Here is a 7,587-nt window from a genome sequence, read left to right on the forward strand (position 1 = left end):
TTGACCTTTGGGGATCTCCGCTCAAGATCTGTTCCTCCCTGAAGGCTGCCTGGACTACCTGAGTAGTAACCACTTCTCACCCTACATATCAGATTTCCTTACTCAAACTTGCCAAGTCCTGAGGCATCTGGCCGCTGCCTACTCAGTACCACTAAGGCCTCCTGTGTTTTTATTGCCCCTGCCTTCTCTGCTCCTCAAATATGCCAAGTTTATTCCACCCTGGGCATCCCTGATGGCTCAGATGGTAAAGAATCTAACTGCAATGCAGGAGACCCAGGTTCGATCCCTGGGTCAGGAAGATCCCCTGGAGAAGGGAAGGGCTACCCACTTCAGTATTCTTGCCTGGAGAATTCCATGGACAGAGGAGCCTGACAGGTTCCAGTCCATGGGGTTGCAAAGAGTTGGACATGACTGAGCGAGTAACACTTTCACTTCACTTACTCCAGCCTTAGAGCCTTCGATCCGTGGGCCCCACTTCAGGCCTCCTTTGCCCTGCCTTCTACAGCAGTCACACTTGTGACAGCTATGTCCATGTGGGCTCTGACTGGGATCTCAGAGAATATGATGGTACCTCTCTTGGGATTCCTGCTGCACACCCCTCATTTTGGTCTCACTGTGATACGAAGTCCACACAGAGGTCGTTGGAACTCATAATTTCATGGCCCAGTAGTATAGAGAGGTTAAGTTCCCACAGGGCCACTCTTCACAACAGTGGGCCCTTACTTGTTGGTCGAGAAATGCTTCCTGCTTCCCCTCGCCTGGGCAGGGAAGCCTTCCAGACTGGTGGTTCCTCTGCTGAACTACCAGTTGCCTGATAGCTCTGTTGGTAAAGAATCCGCCTGCAATGCAGGAGACCCTGGTTCAATCCTGGGTCAGAAAGATCCCCTGGAGAAGGGATAGGCTACCTATTCCAGTATTCTTGTGCTTCCCTTGTGGCTCAGCTGGTAAAGAATCTGCCCGTGATGTGGGAGACCTGGCTTCGATACCTGGGTTGGGAAGATCCCCTGGAGAAGGGAAATGCTACCCACTCCAGTATTCGGCCTGGAGAATTCCATGGACTGTATAGTCCGTGGGGTCGCAAAGAGTCAGACATGACTGAGTGACTTCCACTTCACTTCAGCCAATTTGGCAATATATCCTTTTATTGGCTTGCCTCTTTTATATTTCATTCCTGCATTGTAGGAACATTTCCCAAATGAATGACTTACATGGAAGCCTCTGTCTCAGGCTCTGTTCTTTTGGAGAAGCCAGGCTAATACAGTTGGTACCCAGAACAGCCCAACTCTCAGGATAGATGGTTGCAGCTGGTTTACTGACAGTCATGGCAAAAACCCCACTGCTGTTTGCAGTAGGCAAATGGTTCCCATCCCCCAGCCAAAGATCTCTGCCTCTGGGAACCTATGAATATGTAACCTTACATGGCAAAACCAGAAGTGATCCAGGTTGAGGACCTTGTAATGGGGAGAAATCCTAGATTGTCTCAGATAGGCCCAACATCATCACAGGGTCCCTTAAAAGCAGAGAACCTTTCTGCGCTGTAGTCTGAATGAGATGTGACTATAAAAGGATGACCAAAGAGATAGCCCATTGCTAACTTTGAAGATGGGGAAAGGAGATCATGAGCCAAGGCATATGGGCTACCTCTAGGAGCAGGTAAAAGCAAGGCGGTGGGTGCTCCCCTGATGAGGAACCAGGCCTGATGCCACCTGGATCTTAGCCCAAAGAGACACATGATGGACTTCCGTCTCACAGCACTGTCAATAGAACGCAAATGTGCTGTTGGGAAGCAGGGTGCTGAGAACCCTGGCTTGCAGGAGCAGCACGATTCCTGCTGAGCCTGTGGTCCGTAGGTATAGATGGAAGGTGAAATACTGGATCCTGTGGCACCTGTGGCACCTGATGGGATGGGGCAATGATAAAGCCTCTGGATTTGGCTAGCTTTTGTTAACTGTTTTGGAAACTTGTCAGGGGTTGCGGTGGGCAATGACAGGTTTAAGTCAACTGTCAGCTCAAGGTTGAGGGCAGGAGGAAATGGGGGGCGGGGTGCAGGATGAGATGGTTGGATGGCATCATTGACTCCATGGACTTGAGTCTGAGCAAGCTCCAGGAGATAGTAAAGGACAGGAAAGACTGGCGTGCTGCAGTCCATGGGGTCACAAGGAGTCAGACATGACAGGGAGACTGAACAACGACAAACATCAGCTCAAGGTATACTGAAAGCCCACGGGCCTTTGAAGTGAGAGTTAAGGAGAGCGTCTCTCTTGCAGCAGAGAGAAAACTACATGAAACAGGCACCAGGTCTATTGTAAGGCAGGCTGAGCTGCAAAGGAAATGAAATACTCAGCCTTGACCATTCCTTATCAGAGTCGTAGCCTCAATAGCAAGAGTAGGACAAGGCAGGGCAAACAGTGTAGAAGAGCCTGCAAATGCTGAAGACCAGGATCCCGCGAGTGTGGGGCTGGAAGGAGCAGCTCGTACTTCCTTTCCTGAAGAGCCTGCCAAGACCGCTGGTGAGACCAACACCCGAGGATGCTTGACCTCCTCAAGATGTTCTTCCAACACCCTTATTCTCCAGACAAGGAACTGGTCCTGTCTCAACATAGTCTGAGCAGAGAAATACAACCTCTGTCAAGGAGAAAACACCTAGACACTGAGGGAATTACAGAAGCTGGCTAATATGCTACTGTCAGGAACCAGAGGGGAATGTGTGTGAGTGGACTCTGAAGGGAGTGAGCTGGGGATGGAGGTTGAGGCAGGATGACAGAGTTTATCATGGGAGCCTGTCCCTGTGAGGTGAACGTCACCTGAAGCTGGTCCTGATATCACTGCTGGGATGGCTACTGAGGTTTGGATGTGAGTCTGGCATACCAGTGAGGTGGAGATGGTGCAGCTGCTGTGCTATACAATTAAGGAAAGGCTCAGAAAGTTCCAAGAGGTGTGACTGTTAGAATGGATTCATTATGTGAGTCTGAAGAACCACCTAAGATCCCAGGACACTGCCTTCACACAGGCAACAAAGACTGCAATGGGGAGGGGCACCCCAATTCCCACAAGCTCAGTGACGACCGACCCCTGCAGGCAGGGATGAGAGTAGGAAGTGCCGTCATGAAACAGGGCATGCATGGGATTCCAGAGTGGCAGAGGCCATGTAGCATTACTTGAATGTCAGAGGCGAGGTAGACATAGTAACATGGGCCCTGAGGCTAGAGTGGGAGTCAGGGTGCTTGGTTTGCAGGGCTTTGGGACAATGGCTAACAGATCAGAGTTCTGAGTGACAATTTGTAGAGTGTTACTTGTATAACCAAAAAGGAAAGAAAAGAGGCAAGCTGTGAGCAGTAGGCTGGTGTAGCCTGTCACAATAAGAAAATTATGATTCCAGATCTGAGCTAATTTACAGACCCAGTGCACAGTGAGGGGGGGCCAAGATTCCGTGAAGAAAGGCCCTGCTACAAGTGTATATGATATGTATAGGATGTTTAAGGCCTGTTGGATAAAAGGTGTGAACTGGCCACCAGAGAACCCCAAGCACCATTACAGCCCTACGTGTAGACAGAGGGGATGGAGACCTGTGGAGACCAGGTGGTGGCTGGAGCTCTGGCCAAAGTCTGTCCCACACTGGGGGTCTCATCTTGGGGTCCTTTTCTTTGTCTCCAAGTACCTATTTGGCATAAACACATTTAGACCCCTGACCTGTGGAGTAAGAACCATTTTGAGAGGTGGCACCACATGGAGACCTCTGAAAGTATGTCATCTCCCCAGCCATGTTAATAACTCGTAAGTAACCATATGAGGAAATGCATCCATCAGTGTCACCATCGGAGAATAATAAAGGACCCAAAGGTAATGGGTTCCATCATAACCTCGTTAACTTACTTTACTCATCAGACTCCTAAAGAGAGCAGATGGCTAATGAAGGATGACAGTGGACCGCTGTTAGTCTCAGTTTCCGCTGGATGTGAATTTTACACAAAGACTCTCACATTGATATGCAGCTATTTGGGGGGAAATTATCATTCTCATTTTACATCAAAAGGGAGGATTAAAGCAGTTCACAGACATACAGAACAGACTTATGGACACCGGGGTGGGGGGTGGGGGCAGGGGTTGGGGAGAAGGAGAGGTTAGGACATATGGAGACAGTAACATGGAAACTTTACATTACCATATGTAAAATAGCCAATGGGAATTTGCTGTATGACTCAGGAAACAAACCGGCGCTCTGTAACAACCTAGAGGGGTGGGATGGGAGGAAGGTGGCAAGGAGGTTCAAGAGGAAGGGGACATGTGTATTCCTAAGGCTGATTTATGTTGATGTTTGGCAGAAACCAACACAATTCTGTAAAGCAATTAGCCTTCAATTAAATAAATTTAAAAAGCAGTTCACACTTTTCTGGGATAGATATTCTCACATATCCTGTTGCCCCGAGGCAATGTGAAATCTGCTCTACATCACAAGATAGTCTAAAAGGACCCTCATCATCTTGATGCTCTGCAGCACTTTATGCTGGTCCATGCAACAGCATTCTAGACGGATGTGGCATCAGAAAGTAGTGAGTCCTCCAGAGGCCGTACTAAGACTTGTGTGTGTCAGAGTGTGGGTGATGTTCTATGAAAAGGCAGGGGCCAGCCCACACTGATGAAGTGTGTAGAGGACCAGTGACTTGAGGCACGTCTCTGTATGTTGCACCTGGTACCCTTTATCACTGAGATAGAGACACAGGGTTTAGTAGGCCTCTCTGGGTTTTGGAAACACACATATTGTATCGGATATATTCCTCCAACCATTTATCAGGGCTGCTGGTTTCAAGTGGATGCCACAGAAAAAAGACCTACAGTAGTTTCAGGCTTCAGTGCAAACTGCATTGCTACTCTGACTGTCTAAGTGGTGCTTAAGAACACGGTGTGTTGTTTGGCCACCCCTGCAGAAGGTTATAGCGCAGCCCTGCAGGATCCGGGAGTGAGGCCATGCTTTCTGCAACAGAACTCCTCAGGCTCTCGGCATGTTTCTGGGCCCTAGGAGAGACTGAGCACCTGATTATGGGTCACCAAGGGACCAAGCAGATCTCATGAGCTGAGCATTATCAGATCCACAGAGTCATACATTCAGACAGACAAAGCAATGATTCATCCTCACAGAGCTGACATCTACACAGGATATAGGTTCACCTTTCCTGTCTTCAGTGAATCTCCAAGACCGTCATGCGAGGTCCTAGAGAATACCTGATCCATTATCATGTATATTACATTGCCTCAAATACCACATCTTTGGTAAAAGCAGTGGGGGCAATGGGCACATGACCATGGGATGTACTTCTCTTACTAAGTACCTCAGCAGCAGAAGCAGCCAGCACGGACAGAGCGATGGAGCAGGACAACATCCTGCAGGGCTGAGGTGCTGACCCCCAGGATTCAGTATACATGCTTTAACACTAGCTCATAAATATATGTTCCTTGCTGTTAAAATATACAAGTCTGGGCACCAATGGGTGGAAGTAGAATTGATTTTTCTTACCATGACAGTCTCTGATAGCTCAGTCGGTAAAGAATCCGCCTGCAATGCAGGGGACCCTGGTTAGATTCCTGGGTCAGGAAGATCCCCTGAAGAAGGGAAAGGCTACCCACTCCAGTATTCTGCCCTGGAGAATTCCTTGGACTGTATAGTCCATGGGGTCGCAAAGAGTCGGAAATGACTGAGCAACTTTCACTCACTCACCCACCATGACAGTCAAGGACCCTCTTGAAGAATTTGTATTTCCATACTTTGGCTACCTGATGTGAAGAACTGACTCATTGGAGAAGACTGTGATGCTGGGAAAGATTAAAGGCAGGAGGAGAAGGGGAAGACAGAGGATGAGATGGTTGGATGGCATCACTGACTCAATGGACATGAGATTGAGCAACCTCCGGGAGTTGGTAATGGACAGGGAAGCCTGGCGTTCTGCAGTCCATGGGGTCACAAAGAGTTGGACACAATTGAGTGACTGACTTGAACTGACTGAGCAACTAACACTTTCACTTCTGACTCCAAAACTGAGGGCAGGGCCTCATAGTCTGTTTTAACACAGCTTCTGGGTGGTTCTGGTGACCTGGAACTTGAGAATCACCCCTGGGACTTATTTGACTAATCCTGCATTAAGTCCTTCCAGCTCTCACCCCATGAAGGAGACCGACAGCAATGGATCAGACTTAATGGAGCAAGAATGTGAGGAGGGCTGGGGGTGGGCTGTGTCCAACCACAGATTTCAGATCCTTTCAGCTACACTTCCTTCTCAGCCACTAATGCAGCAACCACTGGGGCAAGCTGGGTGGCTTCACATGGCCCCTACTGGACCACATCTTGTCCCAGGGCCAACTGTATGTACCTCTTCCTGCCTTGGGGTTGCCCTGGCTCTAAGGCATGAGAAGTATGAGGAATCCCCATGGCCCTCACTCATCACAATCTGGAGGTGCAGGTGGCATCGTGGGACCCAAGGAGCTGCTGGATAGACACTTTACCTTTGAGTACCCTGGGCAGACTCCTCAGATGTGTTTCATAAGGCTCCTCAGAGCATCCTACAGGACTGGGTGACAGTCACCTGGAGCACGGGCCACCCTGTAATGATCCTCCCTGCTTCTCGCCTCTACCCTCCTTCCTGCTCTCTAGGATCACTTCCCAAATCAATCACTCTACATGGAGCCTCTGTCCTAGGCTCTGTTCGGAAGCAGCCCCGTCTCAAACCCTTCGTTGCTTGGAATGCTCACGGCTGGCTTTCCAAGAGTCACTCCTGCTCTCATTCAGATCTCAGATCATCGGCTACTCAAACCAGACTTCCCCAGCATACAAAGTGGCAAGCCTCTAATATCAGATTACTGTATTTGAATTATCTGCGTAGCATCTATTACTATCTGATATTTTAGAAAATGTTGTTGCTGTTGTTAGTACCTTTGTTCAGCACAAGACTATCCCACACAGGAGAGGAAGGACTTGGCCTATTTTTGATTTTGCAGGATCTTGAACAGTGCCTGGTATATGGTAATATAACGCAATGTGTCTGCTCAGTCCTGTCTGACTCTTTGCGATCCCATGGATTGCAGCCCACCAGGCTCCTCTGTCCGTGGGGATCCTCTGGGCAATAATACTGGAATGGGTTGCCCATTTCCTCCTCCAGGGGATCTTCCCAACCCAAGGATTGAGCCCATGTCTCTTGTGTCTCCTGCATTGACAGACAGCTTCTTTACTAAGGAGCTAGCTGGGAAATTCATTCAGCAGTGGGATTCAAACCCACGCCTCTAGGGGATACTGCTATCTGAACACAGTACCCTGGTTTGCTTGGCCATCCTATTTTGCAGCACCTTAAATTGTGCATAGCACATGGTTGGCACTGTGTAAATATTCCTCGATTAACTGAATGAAGGCTAGAGTTTGAGAACAAAACAAGATTGCAAACCAAGCTAGAATCTGAGCTAACAAACGTTTGGGAGGGGCAGGGGGAAATGCATATCTTAAATTTAAATTTATTTAAAAATTACAAAAAGTCTCCACTCAAGTTGGTGAAAAAAATTTTAAAGCAGCAACAACGATCTTAATTACCAGCAATCTAATGCAAT

The sequence above is a fragment of the Capricornis sumatraensis genome, chromosome 18, assembly GCF_032405125.1.
Source record: "Capricornis sumatraensis isolate serow.1 chromosome 18, serow.2, whole genome shotgun sequence".
Lineage (NCBI taxonomy): Eukaryota > Metazoa > Chordata > Mammalia > Artiodactyla > Bovidae > Capricornis > Capricornis sumatraensis.